Genomic DNA, 26,675 nt, shown 5'->3' on the forward strand with positions numbered 1-26,675 from the left:
CTTTTCCTGCTGAATGCAGAGCCCTAGTTATCTTTCTTTGCACCAACTCTTGTGCACAGCTCCTCCTTTCTCTGCCACGAAACACATCCCTTTCAGCCTTGTGCTGGTTTTGTGCCCTCCGTGTGGAGCCGAGGCACAGCGGGAGCTGTGTGTGTCTGACTTCTCATCCTCCAAGAGGTAGGTGCAACAGATTTGCTAAGGACCTGTCAGCAAAACAGGGGAGCAGGTCTAGCTTGGTAACTTCATCCCCTTTCTCTGGCTGTGGCCTCTCCTCCATTTGGCAGTTTGCTGCTCGTGTCCTCTTTGTAGCTGACAGATTCTGAAGAACGTGAACGTGAATTTTTGGAGGTCATGTCAGAGTTGAAGGCAGTGTTTATGAAAATGGATGAGGGGGGCTGAGAACTGTTTTCTCTGTTACATTCTGCTTTGTCTCTTTCCTTTATGCAGCAGTTTAGAGCTTCATATCTTTGTTGAAGCAACAAAATTCCTTTCCTTCTTCTGGAGCATTGATGCCACAACTCTCTCCTTCCTCAGAAGTGTTTGCCTACCCGTGGCTCATCGTTAGTCTCAGATCTTGCGAAAGTTCCAGCTTTTTATCACTGCGCGGGTCAAACTTGCTGTCCCCAAAGGAAGAAAGAGAAGTTTCCAAACCAAAGTAGGGCACTTTGTACACTCACACCTGATGTAGCAGCATTGGGTGGGCTTCTGCTGTGGCTGCCATGCTGGCTTTTGGATCCGCTTGTGATAGTCAGGTTCTGCAGAGCCGCAGGACTTCTGACACCGTGTGTGGGAATTTGGAGCAGCAAGGCCTGTCACTGACTAGATTTTAAATTATTGTTGGTCTGAAGAGAAAAATACCTATTTTGTCTCTTCCTCATTTTCCTCTTACCCCCATCCAGTGTTACTTTGGCATGAGTTATTTGCATGTCATTATTTCAGCTGCCCTAAATTGGGGGGGACTGTGATGCCAGGGCTGATTATGTGGCGGCGCTGGACAATTTTCTCTGTTAGGCAACTGTAATACATTTCCATGTTCTTTTATAATGAGCTTTATTTACCAAATTGGCAATTCCTCTGTTGAGAAATAACTGATTACAGCATTCAGGGAGTTGCTGTCATCTCAAGATATGCAGGTGTCTGTGGAACATAAACAGATGTGATCGTTCAGACAATGAACTCAATTGATAGAGGGTAGGGGAAAAAAATTCAGCCATAAAATCATAAATGTAACATCTCCAGCTAATGTTGGCCAGGTGCACTGTGGCTGTTTTGCAGACCAGCAAGGACAGAGTGGCACTCTCAGGCCATCCAGCACCTCCAGACGAGAGACCGCTTGATTATTAGTTGAAAATACACCTCTTGCACATCATCCCACTTCAGTACTGGCTTGCCTAACCCTCAGCCTCTGGTGGCTTCTGAGGTCAGAAGTTAGTTCATCGTGTAGCCTTAGAGTTGGAAAATCCTGTCCGGCCATGCTAGGTTTGATTTTGGATACTCTCTGATGAACATCTGCAAACTTCCTGGTGATCCTGTGTTGTGGGGATTGCGGTCCTGTCTGCCTTCCAGGCAGCCCCTTCCTTTGGTGTTGCATAGGGCCCATGAGTGGTTCTGTTGCTGCTGTTGCCCTGATCGTCAGCTTAAATATCTGAGCCTCGGGAGAAACATGATGAGGAGAGATGTCAATGGGAAACTACCAAAGATGAGAGTCAGTTTGTGGAGCCTTAGAAGCCACCTGAGTAAAAAATCTACAGGTAGCACAGCTTTGAGTGTATTTTTTTCCCCTGCTACTATTCTTACTCTTTTTTTCCCCTGCTACCGTATTACTGAGGCCCTTGCAAAGAAGGAAGAAGCCCCACATCTGCTCTTAAGCTCCCTCTCCTTCTGTTTCTCCTTGACTGCTTGTTGGATATCCAGAGCATTTTTTTTTTCCATGCAGGATTGTGACAGCAGGTGTCAGTTACATTCCAGAGTAGGAGAGATCGTTATTGCTGGTGCCTGGTGGCCAGTGTTGAATAGATGTCCTTATCACACAGCCACCGTCGCAGTTGGCATTAATGGGAAGCTTGGACAACAAGGATAAGCACGGGCTGAGTCTTTTGTAGAAGCTGAATTGGAGGCAGTTCCCTCCAAGGCAAGTTTGAGGTGGGGTACGGGCAGTGAGCCACACTGCTGTCTGTGCTGCACGTGCTGGATGAAAAGGAGCTCTTTCGTGCCCAGGAATATCCGTGACCTTTTCCACCTACTAAAACCCAAACTGCCCAATGCCAGATGCAGTTCAGCTCGATGCTCCATTCAGCCGAACAGCTGCATGTCCATTTTGCCTGCTCAGTTTTTGCAGTTCTGTGTGCAAATTGGGTAATTGTGTGTACGAATGCATCCAGTAATTCATCTGCAGTGTGCAGAATTGTGGTAATTTCATATAAAAATACAGGTTTTCAGAGTGCCCGCTTTACAAGTAGGAATTGTTTTAAAACTGGCCAGATGAATGAAGGAACAACCTTTTTATTTGTGCATAATTTCTTGGTGTTGTGGGAAGGAAAAAGAACACAAACAACAAAGTTAGAGGAGATAGAGCAAATAACAGAACTGATAGAAATTTTCCAGTAGGCTTCAATAGCTTTTTAAATGAAACATTCAACAAGCACTTTGAGATTCCAGCGTGCAAGGACATCTCAGGCTCTCTAACCACCAAATTTGTGATCTTGCATATAAACACAACCCATTGCCTCCTGTTGTTAATATTTCACACTTGGCTTTGCAAGATGTTTTATCTAATATCCTCTCTGCATTCAGGCTTCTACCAACTCTGCCTTGTCCACAACAAGAGAGGCTGGAGGAAGAAGGCAATTGCCAAGCGTGTCTGTAATCTATGTAGGAGGGTTTTGTGTAGCTGTAGGGGGAGAAGAGTAAGTCTCATTTCTTATTTTATAGTCTGCTGAATCCTGTGATCTCGTGCTGTGCGCTCCTTTCCTAGGCAGAATTTTTCCATTTGTCTTTCGGGTTGTTGTTATTTTTTATTTCCAAACTGGTTAAAAGTGTTTGTCTGTAGCTTGTCGCTAAATTGTTTACGTCTGATTCCCTTAAAACACTTCATTGCCAGCCTTCTGCGCATCTCGGGACCACGTTCTTCAGTTTGCCTGGTTACTTGGTCTTTTCAGGTTAGAAGCAGAATCGATACAAGGACTCTCCTCTCCTCTCCTTCCTTCCCAATGCCTCTAACAGCTGCTGTAATTAGATGCACCTGGTTAAAATACAGCCTACAACTGCAACAGCTCTTTCTGCCACCCCAGGGAGCTGTCGCACCCTTTTCTCTTTTCAGCTGGCGCAGCACCCCAGGAAACTTGTGGCAGCCTGATGGGCTGTTCAGAGCCCTGCGGGTCCGTAGCCCCACACCTGCTCTCCTTTTTAGTTTTATATTTTTATTTTTATTGTCCTTGGAGGAGATGGATGTGATATTCCTGCACCAATTCTCATGACCTCCTTATCTGTCAGCCTTATCACTCTGCTCTTTGTGCACGCCTTGGCTTCCCATCACTTCCCCAGGTCTCCTAGGCTGATGTGCTGGGAGACTGAAGGGTGATGTGGACTGAAGTGATTAGCCTGGACCAGTAGTCGTCTGCATGCTGAGCTTGTTCAGGGCAGTAATGATGCCCCTCCGCCTCCCGCCCGGTGTTAATTACGCCGGCAGAGTGGTAGTTGCACAGCCTGGGGCAAAGCTAGAGGGAGCAAACGGAGCAGCTGTTGGTCTCAGGAGGGCTCCATGTCAAAAGTGCCTTGAATTTAATGACACACGTGCTCTTTTCAGACTTTTTACAGAGGTCAGCAAGCACTTGGCAAAGAACTTTCCTTTGTCATCCAGCTCGGGAGAGCAGCAAACAAAGTTTAGTTTCCAAGTCGAAGATGAAATCAGCTGCTCCCTCCGGGGCGTGTAACAAGCTGCACCTGAAGCTGGTTTCCCCTTGCAAATGGCCTAAATTAGATGTTCTTCCTGCTCTCCCTCGGTGGAGGAGCTTGTGCTTGATCCAGCAGTTCCTTTTGTGCAAAGTATTATGAGATGTTTGCTGATAGTGCTTGTCTTACTGCCCCTGCAAGGCTCTATGTAGAATGAAGGACTTGTTGCTGAGGGACTGGGGGGGGGAGTTTGGGCTCCTGCCTTGCCCACTCCTTTGTTTTCAGGAAATTTGTTTATAAATAAATACAATTTCTGCTATCTTTGGGACAGATTTACTAATTAACATGAGCTCAATCAAAGCTCATTGGCTTACAAAGGTCTTTTTGGAGACTTAGGATCCGCTCACCTTCTTATGGATCCATTAAACTCAATTTTAAATTTCAAAATCCTCCTTGAATATTGAGTTAACATTGGGTTGATAGCTGTGGAGGAAGTTGTCTTCGTCTCCTATCTCCTACTGCTAACATTTACAGCAAACTGGTGCATGCAGCTAAGTACATTTCCATTTTTTTTCTGTACAGATATATATATATTTTTTTTTAGTTATCAGCACTGTTTAAGGTCAGAAAAAAACAGTGGGTCACCCAGGCTGCCAAGTAGGAAATGACCTAGGGCTCGGAGCAGCTCTAGGAAGCATTGTTCAGCCTCGGCTTTCTGAGCATCACATTGGAAACTCGGAATCCTTTTGGGTTCTCTGCTGCTGGGCCTTTTAAATGTCTGGTTTCTGTAGCAGTAAGGACTCATTTCCGTGGGCTGTTCCTGCTCTGGGGCAGCTGCTGCTTTCCAAGAGCCCCATGCAAGCAGCTGTGTGCTATCTTGGGTACGCCTTGACCGATTGCATCCTTAACCTGCGTACGTATTCTGAGGTGTGTGAGTGGAGAACTCAAACCCTGCAGGCAACGAGAGCACCCCCGGTGCTGGGGTAAGCTCAGCTCTCGTGCCGTGAGGCTGCCCGGAGCCCCGCTCCGAGGGGCTGCTGCTCGCGGGTGCGGGACACGAGGGGCTCTGTTCTGCCGCGTGGTGCTGGGCACTCGCCGAGGTGCTGGAATGGCTCCATCTGCCAATTATTTTTCTTGCAGCTTTAGATGGGTTTTGTATTATTTAGTTCTTGAACTGCCTGAGCTAATTTCTATAATGGGCACCAGCTGAGGGACATGAGTGACACTCCCTCAGCAAGAATGAAAAGGGTGTTATTTTTTCCCTCCTACGACTGCTTGAACATCCTTCTGTATCCATTCTCTCGGTGATGGAGTCCATCGTCATAGCGAGTTTGATTTTTATTTTCTATGAATGGGGAGTGCCACTGTAAGTCAGGATTAGCTAAACATAACATTAAAAATAAAGCACGGCTATTAATTTAATGGGTTCCTCGTTACAACCGTCATAAAACAAGTAAACAGGAACTCTGCCAGGGCTGCCGTGCATTCCCCCTCCGAGCGGCTGAACCAAGGGAGAGATTTGAGTTTTTGCCATTTGATAAAGCAGTGAGCGAGTGTGGCTTTTTAAAAATTAATTCTTTACTTTTCCTTCAGTAGCCTTTCAACTGCTGAAGAAGCCTGGCTGGTGACTGTGACGAAGCTTTGTGGCTCTTAACGAGCCGGGGGGGAAATGCCAGTTCAGGACTTAGCTTAAATCATATCGGCAAAAATAAAAGCTTACAAAAGAAAGAGAAATTGCTCTTTATGGGCTGCTTCAATGAAACAGCCTTCATAGTCCCTTTAATCCTTATTTACTTATTTTTCTTTTGCAAGCTTTCTTTGTGCTGCGACTTTTTCCCTCTACTCCTGAGCTTCCAGCGTGCCGTTGCCAACTCATGATAACTTCCTTGGACCGCCGTTTATTGGATTAAATGGATCAGCGCTGTACAGCTGTGATGCCCCGCGCTGCATGTAGGCTGAGCCCGGCATCCCCGTGCGTTGCAGGTTTCCGAAGCCACCTTTTGCCACGAGGGTGCTGCTGCTCCCTGGCACGGCTCCGCGATCGTGTCTCAGAGCTCGGCGGTGGGACGGGGCACAGCAGAAGGCTCTAGTGGCACTGGCTGCCTCGGAGGGCTGGGTTGTCTAACCTGAGGCTTACCTGGGGGCTTATTCCAAACCTAAATCGGGTGCTTGCGCAGTGCTGGGGGGGGTCTTTGAGATGAAGATGTTAAAAAATGAGAAAATGCTCAGCTCTTTATTTTCCTACTGTGTTCTTACTGTTTTATGTAGTGACTTCTGGTACCCTGAAGTGTCCGTTCCCAGGCTGGGGGGGCAATTTAGAGAATGGAATACCCACAGTAATGCCTTTAATATACTCGGTGGCTGCTTTCCCTGCAGTCCTAATGAAACCCAGCCATGAAAGGTGAGTGTCAGCTGTCAGTTCCACCCCGCCAGTGGTTGGCCTCACCTCCCCCTTGCCAGGAAAATGAACTGTGCAGCCTGAAGGAAAGGGTCACAGTTTAGTCTGTGTCCAAACAGGCAGAGGAGAGAAATTCAGCTCGAGTCTAAGCCGATAATCTTCTTGGAAGCACCCTCAGACAGCAGAGTCTGGTTCTTTGGCTCCTCAAAGAAAAAAACATCATCTTTGGGTGCTGCAGGTGGTCCTGCATTGCTCCTTGCTGATGTAAAACTCGGGTAGTTTTGTTCAAGGGTATTTTCAGCCAATTAATGGGGTTAGACCTATATAGGTTATAGGAATCTGATGTCAAGGTGACAGTATACAAGTGTGGCATCAGGAGAAAGAGGTACGTTTGTTTTTTCCGTGTGACCAATGGGTTAGTTGTTCCAAAGCATGGTTCTGTTGCTGCTGGCTAAAAATCTTTGTTTGGCAGTGCAAGGAATCACACAGAAAAACGAGGCCCAGGTGCCCACCGTAATTTTATGTCGATCTTATATCATCCTTCTGAGCACGACCATGGTCACTGCCCACCAGTGCTTACCTTGTGCGATTGCCTGGGAGACCCAAGCCATCACAGCTCTCTGGGAAAACCAAGGCCACCTATTAGCAGAGGAGGTTTTTAATAAGTTGTGCTTAGAGGGAACTGTGCTGTAGATCACTTCCTAGTCACCCCTGGGATTGAAAGTTGATGCTTTAACACTGCTACAGACCTTCCAGCATTCCTGGGCAAGTAGATGACAGTATAATCACAGATCATCTTGGGAGACAGAACTGTGCCATTCTTAACTTGAAAGAAAATTAAATCTTAATAAGGAGTACAAGGTAAAAGATTCTGAAACTCGGAAGCCTTTAGCATTCACTGTGAATGTGGGCAGTGCAGCAAGAAGTAGGAAACGTGGCTCAACCCCGCTACTGTCAGCCAGGGCTCCCCAGGCAAAGCTCCTGGCTCTCTGTGCTTTGGTCCAGAGGAGTTATTTCCACCCAGCCTTCTATTTTAGGCTAAGCAATTTATAAACCGGTCTGTAACATTTTCTCTTGTTATTCCACATCTCCACGAATCCTCCCAAAAAAAACCTTTCTGGGTTTTCAAGTTAGAACAAGGCTCTACCTGCAGACTGCAAGAGAACCTTTCATCTCACGATGCCTCTGCGTGTGTCCAAAAGGGCCAAGCCTGGCCCAGCGCTGTCTTGCTTGTGCTGAGTCTGAGTTTTTGGGAGAGGAGGGAAAGTGCTCATGAAAAAAGAAGTGGTAGAAATAAACCTTTGACTGTTACCTTGGGGAAAAATAGCATCCAGGGTACGGGGGCTGAGGATAGCTCTGCAAACTGATGCTGCTGTCTCTGCCTCCTTTTTTTTCTTTTTTTTTTTTTTTTTGCCCCGTGAGTAATTGAGTGTTTGTGTTTTATTGATGCCAATAACGTTCTAGCTTGAGCTGTTGGTATACAATTTGATATTTATTTGTTATATCCAGACTTCGTACTGTCTGGATTAATCCTCAAGTTAATCTGATGTTGAGCTATTATTGTGACAATTTGACATTCATGCTGTATGTTGTTTAGCTAATTTATGTAACTCAATTTATAAATTACACAAATTGGTTACATAATTTACCACATACCTTGTACACTTCACTGTAATATTCCCAGTTTGCAATTTAAACAATCCTTATACTAAGAACAATTTACACTGAAGACTCTTGAATAATTTTGCAATCTATTCCTGGACAGATAAGGGGCCAAGTTTGTTAAACAAACGTGTGCTGGTGTTGGGTTTAACTTATTAATCACCTGTCCCGCTTCCAGGCTAATCTGCATCCCATGTGTTCGTCCTCGACGGTGCTGCGCTGGCGGGGCCAGACCAGCACTGATACCCAGCTGTTTGTCCTGCCCTTTCCGAAGCTGCCAGGCTGCAAATGATGGATTTCTCCTTCCATCACACCAGGCTTTAGCAAAGCTGACCTCCACATGAAAAACAGCTCTGCTGTATCCCTCGGTATCACTGCCCATGTATGTGATGGGTGATGGTACCGTTGTGGGGCAGAGGGCGAGGAGGGGGCTCTGCACGCACCGTGGGGAGCCCTGTGGTGGTGTGGGGCTGCAGGACTTCCACGGGCGGCAGCTGAAGGACGTTACCTGTGATGAGTCCTTGCAACATGTCTGCTTCACTGGTTCACGGTGCTCATAACCTGGCAGCACCTGTGTGCAGACTGGGAGGGGCTCCTCGTCAGGCATTAATTTGACACCCAGCTGCTCCAACCACCCATCCTACCCCCAGGCTGTTGCTCGCTGACCGATGCTGCCAAGCACCACAGGTACCCGACCTCCAAACAGGGCTGGTGGGAGCACAGGGACGGAGATCTGGAGCCGTCCCCTGCCACCAGCCCCCTCCCCGTGCCACCCAGTGCTCCCCAGCCCCAGGAGGGGATGTGTGCCCCCCGTCAGCCGCCTGGCAGCGGGGGACCCGGGGCTCTTCCCCACTCCTCCTACTCCCCTCTGCATCAAGTGACCTTTCAGGCCCAGCAGCCGAGCTCTGTATGCACACACGGCCCCGACACGTGCTCGAGCCGGACCCACGCAGCCCCCGACCCCGCGTGGGCAGCCCCCGACCCCGCTGGCATCTCCTGCGAGCCCAAACAATTAGGAGTCTCTGCTCTCCCTTCCCCCTTCCTCTTTATTCTTGGCAAAAAAAGGTTAATTAAACTCAGAAAATATCCCTTTTCTCCCCCCTCCTAAGCATGAGACTGTTAATTTTCTCTTTAAATTTGTATTTAATTAATTCCTGCAAAGGCTCCGACTATATTTTTTTGGTATAATTTCTCCCTTTGTCTCTCTCTCTCATTGTTAATCCTTGCATATTCAGTTTTTTCCCCTCCCTTTTCCCCTAGATTTGAAATTCTATTACCATTTCAGAAGGCAGGCGTTTGAAGAGAAAATTGAATACCCGTCCAGTCTTGATAAGAAGGGACATTTGGTACGAGCCGTAATTTGCGAAGCAGATTTCTTCCCCCCTCCCTCCCTCACCACGTTCCTTACCGGGGGGGTATTATGAGGTACGGGGGGGGCTCCTTTTGGGGCCCCTCTGCTTTTGGGGTACCCCAAAGTGGGGCTGTGGGGACGTGGGGCTGGGCTGTGTGGGGGTCTGTGCCCCGACAGCGGGATGGGGGAGCCCCCCGTGGGCTGCCCCCCGTGAGGGGGCCGGGCCCGGAGCCCCCCGTCAGGCGGCACCAGGTGGCGCTGCCGCCCCGGCTGTGGGCCGGGGCCCCGGGGCCGAGCTCCGCGGGGCTCTGAGCCGGTACCGAGGCCTCGCCGAGCCCCCTGCGGCCGCCCCTGGTCCCGGGCCCGGCCCGAGGAAGGGGAAGGGCCCGGTGCTGAGGGCGGCGGCCGCGGAGAGCCCCGGGGAGGCCGCGGTGCCCGCCCCGTGCCGCGCAAATGGCGGCGGCTCGGGCTGAGGGGAAGGGCAGCGCTGCCCGCCTCCTTGCCCGAATCCCCGGTTTCCTTCAGGGCCGTGTTGCACGTTTGAATTTAAAAGCAGAATGGCGCTTGGGATTTTTATTTATAATTAGCACCAGGAGCCCGGTGCTGGATCAGCCCTGAGAAGGGGGGAGCAGGGTCAAGGCAATAGCTGGGGGTGCTGAGGGATCCCCATCCGCGGACTGCCTGTGGCAGCCGTCAGAGCAGCCGATGGTATCCCTAATCATCAATTCCATAATTAAAAGGTGTTTGCTGACCACCGCTGTGTCTTGCTTCTTGGCTGCGAATGGGACAGACAAGCACGTACAGCCGCTGCCATGCACGGTGCTGCGGGCACGTCACTGGGTGTGAGGGGAGCTGTGTGGGGACACACGGTTCCCAGGTCCGCTCGCTGCCTGAGGAGTTCTGGCCGTGCCCTGGAAATGGCCTCAGATACTTTTTGTTGGGTTTCCCATGGTAAGGAGGCACTGAGGCAGTGAGCGGGTCCTTTTGGTGTCATCTAACCAGCCGGTGAGACAGGAGGACACGGCCTGGTGCCCGCATCTAGCATCACATCCCTGGCTGAGGGGCACCGGGGGGCTCTGGGGTCCCCCAGCTCCGTGTGGGGCCGGCTGCCCCACAGAGCCCACTCAGGGGCTGTGCTGCCCTCGGCCATCGGAGCTTTGGGGTGCCCCAGGGCCAGCTGCTGTGGTTCTGCTCCCCGGCACCTTCACTGGAGCAGCAAGGCGAGGTATTTTTAGCGCGTCGCTTCTTGCAGGCGGTAATTGGTTTCTGAGGGTTTATGCTCTCTCTGTTCTGATTGCGCTTCGCAGCTTGCAGGGCAGGGAGACGTGCGCCTTTCCCCGCTCTGCCTCCCGGCGGGTCGCTGCAGGACCCCCACACCGGGCTCTGCTCGAGCCCTGCCTGCTCAGGTCAATCGCAGCCCCGCTCCCTGGCAGGGAAAGGCCCTCGCTGGTTGCTGGTATCTGCACCAACAGCACGGGGCTGGGAAGAAAACGCAGCTCGATGCTACCCACAGTGGGTTTCTGGTCCAGGTTTGGGGATGCATCGTCCCTCAGCACCGTCCCTTCGTGTACTGGAAGCTGCAGCCCCCATCGCCAGCAGCATCCCGACCTCCCCGTGTGCAGCGCTGCGCAGCCGGTTTGATCTTTCTCAAGACAGGTGCCCCGTGTCGGGTGAAGGTTTAATCTCTCTGATTTTATTCTTATTGAACAAATGTTTAAAACGCAATAAGAAGAAAATGAAAAAGCGTTCGGTGCCTACCTTTCAGCAGCTGGTGATGGGCTCAGGTCTGTGGTTAGCAGGGACTTGGCAAATCCCAGTCCCTGGTCCACTGGTGATGTCCACGGGGAGCCGGCAGTGGGACCTGGATGTCTGTGGGGTCCTGAGCGACTGGGGCTGGGCAGGAGGGAGCACACGGGGCTACTGGGACTGCAGGGGCCCGAAGGATGCAGAAGAGGTGTTTGGGGACCCAGGGGGAGCACCTGGGGGACTGGGAGGTGCTGGGGTGATGGAGGCTGGCAGCCCACCTGCGTGATGGAGATTCCCTCCCTAATTGCATGGGTTTTTACAGCCTGGAGCCCAGACGGATTGCAGTGTGCACAGCCTCGTGCTGGGCTTTATTACAAGCTGGTTAATAACTCCGTACTGGATGGTTTGTTAAAGGAGTTAATTTACCCTGGACTATTTGCTAATTTAGGCTACGAGGCTCAGCCGAGGCCACGCCGGGCTGAGCCCTTCTGGTTTCACCACCAGTGGCAAAATTTGCCTTTCGGGCTTGTGCCTGGCCGTGGGGCTGTGTGAGAAGGTGTCTGGCAGGTTTGGGGTCCCCATGGGGTGCCCGCTGGCATCACCCTCCTTGTGCCCTGCAGCTCCCCTTTCCCATCTGCGAGCGGCAGGGGCCACGTGCCCATTAGCAGCCCGGCTAATGAGCATGCCCGGCTAATGAATACTCCTGGCCGTGGTGTCCTGCGTGCCCCGGTCACCCCCAGGTAGCCGAGCTCCCTCACGGCGCCGCGCTGCCAGCCGTCTTTAAGAATACATATTGACATTAAAAAAGGCCCCTCTGTACCTATTAATTGAAGTCATTAAATTTAATGGGATAGTTATTGCATGTTAAATAAATACCAGCTAATTATGAAAAACATATTTGCCAAGGTTTAACTATAGAAAAGATGCCTCAATTACATGGTTATTAAACCTCAAAAAATATACACTTTTAATAATGAAGTGACATTTAAATAACATACATTAACTGTCTTATTAAATGCTGCTTCTTTTCATATTTGAGGACTTTAATTTAGAGCATTTTCCCTGGCACTAACTGTACTATGCATCATTAACTGTCTTTCACTCATCGTTTTGTAAACTTTTTTTATAAATAGGCTGAAGTGTCTGTAGTCGCTTTTGTTTCCCCAGCTCCCAGCGCTCCCTTCGGGTAGTGGGGATTTGCCAGGGAAGCGAGCACGGAGAGAGGGAACTTCTGGGCTGCCGCTTCACATCATGAAAGCCCTTCCTAAGGGTGCTAAACCCCTCCCTAAATCTGCCATCCCAAAATATGCAGGCAGCTGAGCTTTTCAGGATTTCTGGCACATCCTTGCTGGAAGGACGGCTCTGCACCTCTTGTTTTTCCAGGCCCAACAGCCCTGTGAGGAGTAGCCAGGAGAGGAGACGGGGAGCAGGACGAGAGGCGAAGGAGCACCGGGTTGCAGTGGAAGTACCGGGCTGGTTCTGTCTCCGCCAGCGAGCCGTGCAGTGACCTGAAGGAGTTTTGGGGAGCCCGCACCTCTGCGGGGACCCACCTGGCACCGCTGCGGGGACAGCAGCGAGCAGCGCAAGCAGCGGGCTTGCAGCCTCCTTCGCTTTAATGCATTTATTGATTGCAGTGAACACGTCAGGATATAATTTAGAAATCACTCTCCCAGAATCAATTAGAGGCCTTGCTAGTAATTTAGGTGCCTTTTAGTTAAAGCTCCTGCCCTTCCTTCGCTTGCACGCCCACCATCCCTGCTCTGCCTTGCGGGGACTCCTGCCTTCCTCCCGGCTGACGCTGGGTCCCGCTCTGTCTGGGACTGCCGGTGCCAGCATCTCCTGCCAGCAGCTCCGCTGCTTTTCTGGGAATCCGTGCTGCCCTGGTCGCCTCCCAAACCAGCCCTCATTACAGGATGTCAGAGCGCCAGGACGCAGCGGCTCCCGGACCCGCTTGTAATGTTTCCTGCGTCCGCACCGAGGTAGATAAGCCGTGTTTGGGAGGCCCCGGCGGGCAGCAGTTGGTACAGAAGCACTTAAATTAATGATGAAGAAATGAAGTCACCGGCAGCGAGGGCTCCCTCACTTCCCGGTGGTGCCGGGCCCCATCTCCGGCTCCAGAGAGGCTTCAGGTGCTGGCAGGCTCTGGTGTGGGTCCAGCAAAGCGCAGGTTTATTTTGGGGGAGAATCTGAGGTTTTGAAATGTATCTCGTTCCACAGAGAGCTGACAGGCTTTCCGCTTGAAGTTCCCGTGCGGCACGATACGGGGCAGTCGGAGAGTTCTGCCTTGGTAAGCGCCAGCCTTCTTACTCTGATTTTGGCATCTTTAATATTGCGGAGTTTATTTTAAAAATGGAAATGAAACATCCTTTTAAAATGGAAATATCAGGCTCTTCTCCGCCAAGACACGGCTCTTCAACCATGTCTAAAGAATTTTCCTGTCTCTTTTTTTTTTTTTTCCCTTACCGTGGTGATGAATGTTCATCAAAACAGTCGCAGGTTTCTGGTGTTTTTTTTCCTTTTTTTTTTTTTTTTTGTAAAAGCCTTTAGCAAGTCACCATTTTCTGATGGAATAAAGTTGAGGGGGAAAATAAGAAGCTCAAGGCTGGGGCAGATTGGATTTGAAGCTTTTTCTTTGCTCTTTCTTTCCTGCCCACTGTTACAGGTGCACGACTTGAAGTCAGAGCTAGTGAAATGTCCCCACTCCGTCCAGGCAGCACGTCGCACGTGGGGTGGTGATGGCCAGGACTCCTGTGGGGCCCAGCAACCCATTGGGACCTGCCCCACTGATGCCACGCTCACCATTTCCCCCCATTTCTCCCCAGGAGAAACACGGTGACTTAAAAATCCATCTCCGGTGGCTCGCGGATGGGAACTGGAGCCCGGACGCCCTGCCATGTCGTTCACAGGGCCGGACATTTCATCCTCGCCGAGGTGTGTGATGCTTCTCAGGGGATCTCTGTGCTGCAATATCACATCCCTGTATAGGCAAATTGTCTTAAGTAATGGTTTCTGCATTTTTTTAAGGTATATTTATCATATCTTTTATTGAATAAAATTAAAGCGGAATTAGAAACTAAAATAACTTTAATTACGAACTTCATGATTCAGTATGTTGTAAATCCTTCAGCATAATATTGTGCCATAAAAATGCTATTTTGTGATAATTATTATTATTATAATTAATGTTCCTTAATTGCTAACGTCGCAGGCATGCGTTATCTCCCAGGTTTTCTTGCAGTGTCTCCGGAGGAGCTGCTCCGTGGGGGATGCGGAGGGCTCAGCCGGCGGCAGGCGCGTGGTCCAGCGATGGGGGATTGGGAGGGATGGGGGCTCTGGTCGGGGCTGGAAACCACGCGGGCTCCCCCAGCTCCCCGAGGAGCCCCCTTGGCTCTGGGTTGTGGGTGCCTGGAGGTGCCCGTGCTGTGCCCCGCGGGTGGCCTGGCTGCTCCGAGGTGCCCAGCTCCTGCAGCAAAGTGCCACCGCGTGTGCCACCCGTCCCTTCGGGAGCTCGGGGTGCCCGGGTGCTGGGCTTCTCCTGGCTCCTCCTCGGCCCACTGCCTGCAGCCCTGCTCCATTTCTGGAGCACCAAGGGTGCTTCTTTTTTGGTGCCTGCCAGGAGCTGTGCGACATGTCCCTGGAATGACAATGAAGAGCAAACACGACGCCGTAGCCTGCTGTTTCCGAAGGGGCCCGATTCTTCGCTGCCATCCCCAGGTAGGCAGGAGGAGGCTGTAGGGAAACAGCCTCCCCAGGGGCTCAGCTCCCACCACTCACTAACACCCTGCAGGGTGCGAGCAAGGCGGGCACACCAGGGAGAGCTAAAACTGTCCAGAAGGAGGGCAGGGGGCAGCCCCACCAGAAGTGGGGCTTCCCAGCACTGATGAACCCGTGCTTGGTGCTGAGCACAGGGAACCAAAGTGGCCTCCCTGCTTGGGGGCTGACCTGCTTTGGGGTGCAGGCGATGCTCAGCACCTCGCTGCGTGCGCGGAGCAGGCCGGGAGGTGCAGTGCCAGGAGGTGGTGCTCTTTGTATTGGCTAAGCCTAGCACCTCAAAGCACCGAAGTCCTCTTACGAGCAGAATGAGAAAGCGGAGGGATTTCTGCTTTGGCCGGGCTGGGGCTCTGCCACTCTCGTTAGCATCCCTCACTGGCTTGGAGGCTGCTGCTGGTGTCTCGGAGAGCCAGCCCCGAGTCCTGCTGCCGGCCCAGGCCCAGGTGCGAGGGAGGAGCGGGGAGCAGAGGGATGCAAAGCGCCTGGTGCCAGGCGCGTGAATTTTTTATGTGACCCGGAGGCCTCGCTCATACCAGCATGGGGCTGCCCAGGAGCAGCTGAGAGCAGGAAGGCACGAAAACAGCCACCGAGCCACCTGCTTCACAGCGGTGAGTGTGTGCGGGGTGAAGCTGAAACCAGGATGCATTTTTAATGATGCAGGCAGGGCTGGGTTTCTTTAAATAAGACTAGACAATGAATATGCACTCTATAAGCCGTGTAGTGCACAACAACTGCATTATTTACAGCAGCTTCTTCCTTGTCCGTTTTAATTTTACATGGGCACTGGAGAAAACGAAGGGGCTCCTTGGCGTCTCGTGGCCGCCCGCTTGTCCCACGTGGAGGAGATGAATTTCTCAACTCCGGAGGATTTGGTGTTCGTCTTTCTGCTGACGTGGATGGTGGAGGAGACAGCCAGCCTGGGAGACGGAGCATGGCACCTAGGAGTAGGGGCAGATGTGGCAGATGTGAACACGCTGCCCTACAACCCACGGGTCCTTTCCCTAGTACAAACCCTGTCTCCTGAAAGGAGGTGACGGGGAGAACAGGGGGCTCGGTTTTAGTCTTGCTGGTGCAGCATCTGGTCTTAATTGTCATTTCCTGCCTCCTCTGCACGAGGTGGAGAAAGGGCTGCGTAAAAAGGGTGTTCAGGGAGGAAATAGGGCAGGTGGGAGCGAGCAGCAGCAAGGTGGCTGCAGCACGGGGGCTGGAGGGGGCTCTGACTTTCCCCAGGAGGGATGCGCTGCCTGGTCCCAGCTGAATCGGTGAGCCCTGACCTACAGTCGCCATCCGCAACCATTAGGTTTCAGAGTCAACATCTGCTGCAATGAACAGGGGGGCTCTTTACACCTCCTTTAAAGCCGTTGGGTGAATCTGTCTTGCCTTTTCCTATCTGCAAGGCTGACAGCAAACCCCTGCCTGCCCCCTCCCTCCCTCCTCCCCCAGGAAAATGCCACGGAACCTGCTGCAGCTGGCCGTGACGTGCAGCTGAGTCACCGAATGCCACCAGCGCTCAACACGCCGATGATCGCGCTGCGCCCTTCTGCAGGCTGCAACAAATCAAAGCAGCCACGTGGGCTCCAGCGGGCATCTCTGCCCGGCTTCTGCTCCGTCTCCTGGCGGGGTGGGAGCCCCCAAACAGCGGGGCCGGGGCGGTGGCACCACGTCCGCGGTGCCGGGCGGGGGACGGTGCCGTGCCCCTCAGGCTCTCTGCGGAGCGGTGTAGTCAGGAAGTGACTTTCTTTCTTCCCTTCAAAGTTGCCCCGACTCGAAGTCAGGCCTGTCTGCTTTTGGTTCCCGCTGCGCAGGGAAGCCTGGATGTTATTCATCAAGGGATGTCTGATTTGCTTAGCAGGGAGCCCTCGGGCTGCCGGGAGGAAGCACAAAGTGGTTCGGCAGTGGCTGCAAAGGTGGGATCGGAGTCCAGGAGCTGACGGACACGAGGATGCTCTCCCCGGGCCTGGGAGGGTTGAGATGGCAGCTTGACGGCTTGGAAAATAGGCTGAGATGAAGGAATATCAATACGGAGAGAGAGCTGTTCCTGCCGAGCAGCCCCGGGGCAGCTAACGTGAAATGCTGGTTGTCTCCCAGGAGCTGACAGGTGTCTGCATCAGGCTTCCTGCTAATTAAGCGCCGTTGTGAGTCACGGGCAAAGGGATGGAGGAGCCGGGAAGAAGCTCACCCATGAAGGTATGGCTGGGGGGGGGCTCTGCAGGGGCTCCCTCCCACCTGGGGAAGAGCTGAGGGAAGGACTGGTGCATGTCAGGTCATTGTCAGGTGAGGGATAAGCAGTCATGGGGCAGGCAAGTCTTTAGGGAGCTTGGAGAGGAGCAGAGCTTCTTCAAGACACGTCCTTCTGGGTGTCCGTCCTCTCCCACCATGCTGCTTGTCCTTCTCTGGGTCCCACCAGCTCCTGGAGCTCCCACCGCAGACCTGCGAGACCTCGCAGGAACACCCCAGCACATCTCACACCCATCCCAGCACCAAAACACTCACAGCAGGGACCCCCTTCCCAAACCACTGGGTGCATCGCTCCCGGCCCAGCAGGCTGGAGAAATCACAGGGCTCCCAGACCTCTCTTTCCTCCAATCCTCCTCCCTCCTTCCAGGTGACCTCCTGTGCCCGGCTGACCTCTCCCTTCCCAGCCCCGGCCAGGGGAGCTTCTCGCTGTAATTAACGGCAGCGCTGCCTGCCCGCCGAGGCCTCTAATAGAAAATTCCCCATTTCAAGGAACATAAGCACAGCGGGGCGGAGGAAGGGGCCGTTCATCAGCGATGCTTTGCGGGCGCCTGTGGATCCAGAGGGCGTCCGTAGCAGCAGGCACGGGATAAAAGCAGGCAGCAAAGTGCCCTCCTCGCCAGGCGGGCCGGGGAGAGGAGGAATGACAGCCCCCATGCCACCCCACGTCCCTTCCCCATGTGCCTCTCCAGTGCCTTTTGCCTGCTGGCCCTGCCTGCGTTTGCAGCTGTGATCCCCTGAAAAATGGCTCTATTCATTACCCATTTTAATTTCAGTCTGGATCCCCAGAGCTCTGCAGACACATTTTGTTATCCTGGCTGTCAAGAAGCTTAAAGAGCTGCTGACGCCTCCTGGAAAACTTTGACAAACCCTCTGTTTGGGCACCGTGCTGCCTCCCCAGCCTGTCTGCCCAGGCTTTCCGCTCCCTAGTTCTTTATTAGCAACGATGTCTGCGAGGACAGGAGGAGAGAAAAAGCCCCACCACTGACATCTGTGCAGAACCGATTTCCTCTCGAGGCCCCTTCCCTTTCAGAGGATGCCCTGGGAGCTGAGCTGCAGAGGACGGGTGTGAATGTCCCCAAAGATCAAGTTTGCTCTCCGGGAAGCCAGATGTCACAGCGGAAAGGGGCACTGGGTTTGTCCCATCCCCACACATCGCTGCTCAGCGCAGAGGGCTTAAACCTGTGGTCGCAGACTCTCAGGGAACCATTTTAGGTGGTCCCCGGGAGGTGAACAGGGGAGCTGATCTGTGCCTGAAGACCTGTGTGCACCATGCAGGAGCCTGTGTTCTCAATGGGAAATTTTTAGCAGTCAGAAGCTGAAAATGGTTGAAAAAATCACAAATTTAGCCACTTATTTATAGCCCCTCACCACTCAGTTGGACTGGATTAACCCAGTGAGCTGCGCGGAACAGCTTTCCCATCTATTCTGGCTCTCTTTGGCGATCTAATCCTCTCCCAATTAGTTTCTTTTTACATGGTAGTTGTCGGGCTGCTTTTAGAGAACAAAATGCCCCTCGGTCTCTTCACTAACATAGGAAAGTGCACCAGACACACCGAGAACAGATCGTCTCTAAATGTAATTTTGGTCAAAGTTCTGCGTAAGAAGTGCAGAGTCAGCCGCATGCTTTTAGCATAATGAGAACGAGCCAGCCGAACTCGTAACCTCTGTGGTTTTGGTCCAGCTGAGAACGGAGTCATCTTCTGCTTCAAACCTTCCTCCCAGCGCCCCGCCGAGCTCTGAAATTCCGAGTGCCTTTGAGGTGCCACTCACGCCGGCTGTCCTCGGGGCACGTGGGAGCACGGCCGAGCCTGCCGGTCCCCGGAGGTTCGTCAGCTGCAGGGGGATGAGGAGGCACGAGGGCTGAGGGGGAGCAGAGCAATTAAAAAGCCATCAGAGGCAGGACAAAAAGACGAGGCTTTCAGAGCTAACGAGGGGCCAGCTGCAGGGGTGAGCTGCCCAGACCCTGGGGAAAGCCACGAGTGATGAGCGTGGTCCCCTGATCTCTGGGCATGGTGCTGGACGAGCCATCGGGATGGCCGTGGGGTGCTGTGGGCTCTGTGGTTTGCTGCAAGCCCACGTCTCCTCCCCACCTCATCTGAACCCCAGAAATGTTCCTGCCGTGCACCCAGGCCCCTGGCATGGGGGCTCTTGTTCTTTTTTGCCTGTTTTTATTCCTCTCTGCAACCCCCTGCTCCTGACCTCCAGCAGTATGTTCTGCATAATCAGTGCTATTTTCTAAAGTAACGATAACCTATGCTAACTACTGGAAACTGTAGATGACAAAAACCTACCCTGTTTGCTAAAATCTTGAAGCAATAATAAAACCCTAGGTATAACCACAGCCCTGTGGCCAGTCATCATTCTGCCCAGGCCTCCTAGAGAACCCGCCTGTCCCCAGGTGACACTGTCGCGCCTGGACCTCTTTGGAAGCTGCTGGATGGCTGGAGGCATGCTGGTGGCCAGGGTGCCAGGCCTCTTTCCTGAGCTCTTCTGAGCTCCTCCGCCTTGGTTTCATTCCTCACCACTTTGTCAATCCATCACCCTCTCGTTCAGCAAAAATAAGGTGCTCGGGCTCCCCTCCCACCGGTGCTGAGCTGGGGAAGGGGAGCTGCAGAGATGGTCGGAGCCTTGCGGGGCTGCGTGATCCTGCCCTGCGCACGGAGCGAGCACAGGGATAATCCGCCCCTCTTCCCCACGCCTGCAGCACGAGATAGTGGCCGAGAGAGCAAGGTGCCCGTGCAACGCTCCTGAGAGCGAGCGGATTTACAGGCGGTGGTGGGAGCCTGCCTGAATATCTCTCCCTTCTTCTTTATGCGTTTAAGAGGTTTCGCTGTCTCGCTAACTCCCCTGAGAGGCCCAAGTAGCAGCCTCTTCGGATGTGAATACCTGACAAGTTTTTAATGTGAAATGAATTCACTAAATTTAGTCTCTTGGAGGGGAAGGAAAAAAAAAAAGAGAACCGCTTCTTTCAATCTGGGGGAAGTGATCCAAACCCCAGCCGCTTCCCTGCCATCAGAGCGAGCTGATTTGTTCTTTTCTCCTCTGTCTCAAAAGCTTTTAAGTCTGGGCCCCATGTGTGCCTGTGCACAAATAAGAGGTGGGAGAATGGCAGGCACCGACGCCGGTGTCTCAGGGGGAATATGACAGCTCCCAGCTCCTGGCCTCCACATGACAGATGTTGACGAGGGCAGGGTGGGGAGATAGACAAAAGAAAAACCTGTGAAGAGGGCTCTCTTTGGGTCGGAAGGGACCTCTTGTCTGAGTCTTAGGGATGCCGTCTTTGCTTTCGAGTGGACGTTGTGCAAGACACAACTGGTGCTGAGGGCTGGAAGTAAAAAGCACCTTGCCTGGCGTACTTGTCTGAATCACCTGTTCTCCACCCCATCCTCTCTTCCTACCCTCGCTGGAGCCTCCAAGGTCCACTTTTCTTCTCTGTTCTGGCTCCTGAGGTTCACCAGGAACCTTCTGCTCTCCTTTGTTGTCCTCTCCCAAGGGCCAGAGTAGCCTCTGGGCTCTGCTGGCTGAAGGAGGCTTCCTGGTCTCCATGGCTTCATGAAGGTTACTTCAGCCCAGGTAAGGAGCTGTGTACGTGCTTGTATCTGTTAGTACAGGTGGAGGCAAGCGCACGTGGTCAGTCGTTGGAGGCTGAGGTCTCCACGAGCATGTCTACACGTCCACACAAGGTGAGTATATGCATTACTGCAGCAGAGCTGATGGCTGGCTACTCCAAAATTCAATGGTGTACATGAGGCTGAAGGGCAAAGTGTGTCTTGGTGATGCGGTTTGGTGGAGATAAAGGTTTGGCTGGCTGTGCCCTGGGCGAGCAAGCCAGCTGTGTCTATTGCCCTCATGGCGCTAGTGCCTGGATGCCCACCTGACCTGTGGTCGGGGTTTGGAGGCTGTTATCTCGGTGGGCTGTGGGTTTTTGTGGCTGGAGGGCTACTAAGATTGAAGCCCCAAGCTGGGGGAGATCATTCACCCCCATGCTGCAGTGATCCACCACTCCATCTCCTGGCAGGAGAGCGGTTACACACCATTTATATCCCACATATCACCGGTGAAAGGAGTGGAGGTGCAGGCCTGATTATGAAGACTTTATTTAGTTCTGTTTGCCTCTAAAAAGGTCACTTCCCAGCTGAGAGATGCAGGAGCAGAGGAGGATGGTCACTGGTTTCTGCAGGGCCTACACCCACGCAGGGACACCGGGGTGGTCCTGTGCTGGGGATGGGGTACGTGGGCATGGGGCAACCGTGCTCTGGCTTGGTGCGAAGCAAAAATGAATAAAGGGGGATAATGAAGATGATAAAAATGGCTGGCGCTGAACGTGTTTTAAAAAGACAAATAATTAACTCAGACCACCCATTCATCTCTTTTATGGCTTTTACTATATTTCCCCTTTGTGATTTTAGTCGTAAGCGGCGTGGACGCGGTGCCAGTGGAAAGATGCTGAGCTGGCAGCTCCGCAGAACAAAGTCCTGCCGTTATCGGCAGGATGGCCGCCAGGCCGGCGGCGCTGCGCTGAGGTGGCTCCCGGCCGCCCGCTGCCCCTGCCGCCGGGCTGGGCTGGGCTGGGCTGGGCTGGGCTGGGCGGCCGGGGAGGCTGTGCCGGGCCCTCCCGGAGGGAGAGGCTGTGAGGAAGCCCTGTGTAGGGCTGTGTGTAGGGCTGTGAGGGAGCCGTGTGTAGGGCTGTGAGGGAGCCGTGTGTAGGGCCTTGGGGGAACCATGTGTAGGGCCGTGAGGGATTTGCGTAGGGCCATGAGGGAGCCATGTGTAGGGTTGTGAGGGAGCCATGTTTAGGGTTGTGAAGGAGCCATGTGTAGGGCTGTGAGGGAACCACATCTAGGGCAGTGAGGGAGCCGTACGTAGGGGCCATGAGGGAGCTGTGTCTAGGTCTCTGATGGAGCCATGTGCAGGTCTGTGAGGGAGCCATGTCTAGGTTTGTGGGTCCAGCCTGGGCATCCTCATGAGGGTGGCCATGCGCAGGGTCCAAGACGGCAGCACGGCGTAACATGGCACCGCAGCCTGAGGCGGCCGTGGGGCAGGAGGGCGCAGCGGCACCACCCTGACCTCCACCGCCCCGTACGGGGGTTATATCCCCCAAACCCTCCTCCTTCTCTGCACCACGGTTTCCATGAGCGTTCTGTCCCTCGTATTCTGCACAGATGGCTGCGTGCCTGGTGCTTTGGGGCGCTCCACAAGCGAGGGGCCACGCGTGCCGCCGTCCCCACCGCCCCATGCTTGGACGCAGCGCCTCAGGAGCAGACACAGACCACGGGGCAGCCCCCCCCACACACCCTGCGGACGACCCTCGCCCACCCCCCGCTATCCCCCGACCGCCCCCCCCCTTTCCCCACAGCCCCACGTTCCCCCCCCCCTCCACCCGCCTCCATCGCCCTTTTAAGACGGAGCAGCAAAGGCGGGGCCGCGCCTCTCCCCGCGGTGCTCCGCGGGCGCCCCCTGGAGCTCGGCCGGGCTCCGCCGCCGCCGCCGCCGCCGCCGCCGCCCCTTTTCCCCGGCCCCGGCCCCGTTGCTGGCAGCGGCGGCGCGGCCGTGCGCGTGCGCGCGGCGGCGGGGGCGCGCGGCGGGCGGCGTTCCGTCGGGGCCCCGCGCCGCCGGCCCATTCATGCGGGGCAGCGGCGGCGGCGGCGGGAGGCAGGCGGGAGGGCGGCGGGCCGCGGCCGGAGGAGGAGGAGGAGGAGGAGGAGGAGGAGGAGGAGGAGGAGGAGGAGAGGAGGAAGGAGGAGGAGGAGGAGGAGGAGGAGGAGGAGGAGGAGGCGGCGGCGGGCCCCGGCTGGAATGCGGTTATGGCTGGCGGGGCTGAAGCCAGCGGGGACCCGAGGCGTGAGTAACCCGGCTGGCAACTTTCCTCCGCCGGTTTTATTTTTTATTTTGGGGGTGAAATCAGGCTTCCCACAACCCCCTCCTCTCCCCCCCATTTTTTTTTTTTTTTTTTAAAAGAAAAGCGAAATGGGGAGGGGGTGCGGCTCCAACCCCCCCCCCCCCCCCCCCCCCCCAGGCCAGCCCCGCATTGCGCCCCGCGGGGCCGGCAGGGGTCGGCGCCCCCCCCCCCCTCCACCCCGCAGCCGGGTTTTGGGGGCCGGGCTCGGGCTTTTTGGGATCCCCAAAGCCGCAGAGTCGCTGCGGGGGTGCCGGGGGGGTGCCGGGCGGGTTCCCCCCCCCCCCCCACCCCGATGCAGAGCCCCGTCGGGGGGCAGAGCCCCCCCCGGCGGCTGCTGCCGCCCTCCCCGCTCCCCTCCGTGGCGGTGCCCCCCGAGGCTGGGCACGGGAGGGTGCCCCCGGTCCCCCCCACTCCCCCCCCCGGTGCTGCGCTGCAAGAAAATCCCCCCCCAAAAAACCCCAAATCCCAGCCTCTGAGGGCTGAGAGCTGCCCCCATGGAAGCGCTGGGGGGGGGAGTGGGGGGGCTGGGGTGTAAGCAGGGCTTAACATGAAGGTCACTGGGTAAGGAGGAGATGGATGGGGAGGAGAAGGCAGGCATTAACCTCACTTGTTAGCTCCCCCCGCTCGGCCGTGCTTCGGGGAGGACAAAACAAAAGCAGGACCTGCTAACCCGCAGATGAATATTCACGCTCCTCCGTGCGGGCTTCGGGACGCGGAGGGGAGAAAAGTTGGACGGATGAGCTGCATTGTCGGGCTGCCTTCCCCCGCCTCGCCGCCAGATCCCTTTTTGCTGAGTGAGGGCTGTGTCGGAGCGAATTCCCAGCCTTTCGCCGGATTTTTTTTTTTTATTGTTATTATTTTTTTCCCCCTGTTTCTTTTGTGTGAGGCCGAAAAAAGAAAAAAAAAAAAAAAAAAGGAGGAGACGAAGCTATTGACTACATCAAAGGTTATCCATTTGAAAACACCATTTTCCTCCGACCAGCGGCTAATTGCTTCCTGAACAATCTCAGGGTCTTTTGTATCCGCTCAGTGGGCAAAGCGAGCGGCTCCATGTCTCTCGCTCGAGACACCGGCGACCGAAATGCGGTAGGAACGTGGAGGAGCTGAGGAGAAGCGGTGGGGCAGGAGCCTCTCGGATGATGTACAGATAATTTCCGAAGTGGCTGCGAGGAGGGGAGGCTGCTGCTGCTGCTGCTCGCGGGGTGCGGGTGCGTGCCGGAGGCGGCCGGGGCTGCGCTGGTGCTGAGGAATTTCGGGGTCCAAATCCGTGCTCGGGGGATGCGGGGACACCGGGCGCATCCCGGCCTGAGTGTCTCGCTTCCCCGATGGGGCTGCAGGCGGATGCTCGGTGTACGTTCGGCGGCTGGGCTTTGTCGTGCGGCTCGGAAAATCAAAGTTTTGAGGGCGTTGGGTTTGGTAGCGTGGCGGTGTCGGTACCGCACGCAGCCGGAGCTCTTGTGCAGCGAGCACGGATAGCCTGGAGGGCCTAAAGTTTCCCCTCTTGGCTTTGCTTTGCTTTCTTTTTTTTTTTTTTTTTTTTTTTATGGGTGCGTAAGGTTTGGAGCGGAGCACAGCAATCAGCCTCGGTGCGCGCTGGGGCTGCGCATGCAGCTACGGCAGGCAGCCCTCGCCTCTGCCCGCAAACCAAAGCACTTTTCCTGCCGAAGGCAGCGGGCCCTGCGGCACGTTCCCAAACTCCCCTGAACTCCGGCGGGGCTGGGGCTGGCTGGCGAGAGGCTGAAATGGCAGAGGGCAATAAAAGCCGTGCTGCTGCGTGCCGTGCCGTGCCGTGCCGTGCCGCCGAGGCTGCCTCCCCTCCTCCCTGCCGGCACGCCAGCCCAGCCGCAGCGCCGGCAGAGCTCGGGGCCGGCCCCAGCCCCGCTCCCGGTGCGTAAATGCGGTGCCTGGCAGCTTGGCTCCGTGGCTGTGCTGCTCCTTCCCCACCCCGTGCGCAAAGGGGAAGGATCCGGCCCTCGGATCGGGCTTAATGGGGGAAAGTTGTGCGTGCTTATTCTCTAGGCTCGGTGCGGGTCAGGGCCTTTGTTGCTGCTTGACTTGCTGCTGGCTGTAGCGTTAACCACCGGCGAGAGCTTCGCTCGGCCCCGAGCTGGGAATTCCTGGGCGGAGGAGCCCGGTGCTGCAGCGCTTGTGCCACCGGGCTGCCTGCGAGCTGGGGAGCCGTGCCTGCAGGATCCGGCTGCCGCTGGGTCCCACCGGGCTTTGTCTGCATGAAGGCTCCCCTGGTGACAGCTTCGGCACCCAGGGGGACAGCTTCGGCACCCCTGGCGTGTCGGGGGGAGAAGGGAAGGGGGCAGAGGTGCTGCAGTCCCTCTGTGCCGTGGGAAGGGGGCACGGGTCACCCTGGTGCTGGGTCCTCCCCTCGCTGCCTGCAGGTTCCAGGTTTGCGTGGGCTTGGGACCGGGGCTGGTGGGGTTATATTCATGGAAACCTTGAGCTGCTGCTCTGTGGTCTGCTAATGTCTCCAAATTACGTCTCCAAATTGCGTCGTTAGGCACCAGTGGTGCCGTACAGAAGAGCTCTGGGTGCTCCTGGCTGGTTTTTGGCTGGTGAGCAGCCCTATGGCTGGGCACGGCAGGGGACAGGTGAATGTGGCTCCTCGTGGCCCCGGTCCCTTCCCTCCTGTGGCCGTGGGTCCTTCTCCCGGAGGGGTGCTGAGCTCCGTGACGCCGCGTGAAGTCGGGAGGAGCGAGCGTTTGCGTCAGTGCCGGGGCGGCCGGTTTGACTTGGGGCTCGAGGCAAACCCCTCCTTGGCTGGCTGCAGCCCCCGACACGCTCAGGGCCGTGCTGCGGGAGCCTCCCGCTGCAGTCGTGGGGCTGTGCAGGGCACACGTGGGCTCCGGCACCGTTGGTGGCACGCAGCTTTGGCCGTGCCCCGTGTTAGCCCCGGGGAAGGGCGCAGCAGGGAAGCACAGGCAGGTACCCCAGCGCCTTCCTGGGCTGCGCTTGCAAGCCAGGTTTGAGCAAACGTCTCAAGGGAAAAGCTCAGGCCAATCTCCGTGGTTTTCGTGCCAGCCACAGGCAGACGCGGCTCGTTTTCCCCGTTTTTGGCGTGTTGGGCAGCCCAAACGTGTGCCTTCGACCTGCTGCCGGAGCGTGGCCAAGAGCCGGGCGGTGCCTCCGTCTGTGTGCCTTGCCCGAGCATCCCGCGGCTGCCTCCAGCTTTTGTTCCAGGTGGAAGCCACCATTTAAAACCCTGAATTAAAAACATCTCGGAGTTTATTTTTCCCTTCAGCCAGGGCTTGGCAAACCTCCTCCTTGTTGCCTGTGTGTCAAGATGTTCGAGCGTATGAACTTCACATCTGGGCTGTGCGGCCGGTGCAGGAACACAAACGCTTTTGCTCCTTTCTGCCCTCAAGTCTCCTTGAGTGGCATGAGGGGGATGTTTTGGGCGACCCCTCTGTCCGTGCGGGTGTGAGGCCAGGTCTTTGCAGCGCAGTTCAGCTCACCCCTGCCCCACGTGTTGGTCTCTGTGCCAAGAAGTTTTATCGCTGGGAGAAAGTGCCTGGGTGAGCACACTGCAGCTGGGCATGCGCCGGGCTCTTCAGGACCTGCTGGGCAGAGGACATCTCCTCCACGTCCGCTGGTGCTGAGCAGCAGCCTCAGCCCTCCCCCGTTCTCCCCTCTGCCTCCCCGGCGAGGCTGCTCGCCCCGGGGCTCTGGGTGCCCGCGCCTGCCTCCCCTCTCCTCCCGCAGCCCGC

The 26,675-nt window shown here is 55.1% G+C and overlaps 1 protein-coding gene and 1 long non-coding RNA gene across 5 annotated transcripts in view; both read left to right on the top strand.

The window, feature by feature from the left end:
* Positions 1-194: 194 nt before the first annotated feature.
* On the top strand, positions 195-21,338 carry LOC121075501. Of its 2 annotated transcripts, none has more exons than XR_005822987.1 (7): positions 195-4,874; positions 5,704-6,292; positions 8,130-8,638; positions 9,212-9,297; positions 13,871-13,979; positions 14,665-14,762; positions 15,609-21,338. It is a non-coding gene; the product is annotated as an uncharacterized LOC121075501 (long non-coding RNA). The 2 variants fall into 2 exon arrangements; XR_005822986.1 differs by lacking the exon at positions 195-4,874 and adding an exon at positions 4,895-5,257.
* A 1,423-nt stretch (positions 21,339-22,761) lies between these two features.
* Positions 22,762-26,675, top strand: part of PLXNA1 (plexin A1) — a 109,245-nt gene continuing 105,331 nt past the window's right edge. Inside the window, exon 1 of one of the 3 annotated variants that reach the window (XM_040568860.1) lies at positions 22,762-22,898. The gene's annotated coding sequence lies outside the window, so the exon portion shown is untranslated. Of the gene's footprint in view, positions 22,899-24,026; positions 24,165-26,675 lie in introns of those variants that run through there. The other 2 variants (XM_040568863.1, XM_040568862.1) reach the window with 2 other exon arrangements.

This window comes from Cygnus olor, chromosome 10 (genome assembly GCF_009769625.2).
Source record: "Cygnus olor isolate bCygOlo1 chromosome 10, bCygOlo1.pri.v2, whole genome shotgun sequence".
NCBI lineage: Eukaryota > Metazoa > Chordata > Aves > Anseriformes > Anatidae > Cygnus > Cygnus olor.